This window comes from Salvelinus sp. IW2-2015, unplaced genomic scaffold (genome assembly GCF_002910315.2).
Source record: "Salvelinus sp. IW2-2015 unplaced genomic scaffold, ASM291031v2 Un_scaffold2394, whole genome shotgun sequence".
In the NCBI taxonomy this organism is placed as follows: domain Eukaryota; kingdom Metazoa; phylum Chordata; class Actinopteri; order Salmoniformes; family Salmonidae; genus Salvelinus; species Salvelinus sp. IW2-2015.
In genome coordinates, this window is record NW_019943716.1 from 184,538 (window position 1) to 184,863 (window position 326).

Genomic DNA, 326 nt, shown 5'->3' on the forward strand with positions numbered 1-326 from the left:
CTGAAATAGCATTATTCACTGAAATAGCATTATTCACTGAAATAGCACGCGTCACTGAAATATCATTATTCACTGAAATAGCACATGTAGCCATTGACATAACTAAATCCACAGCAGTAAAGACTGAGTTTCAAGCATGACACTATGTATTACTTTTAAGGCTAGGATTTTGCATCAACTCCAAACAGTCAAGTCAATGTACTTAGCCGATATCTCTTCACACCAACAATTACTGATGCATAACTCTTTACATACACCAACCACATAAATGCTACTGTAGATTCAAATGGGCCATATATACACCTACCTCCAGACAGATGAGTCAA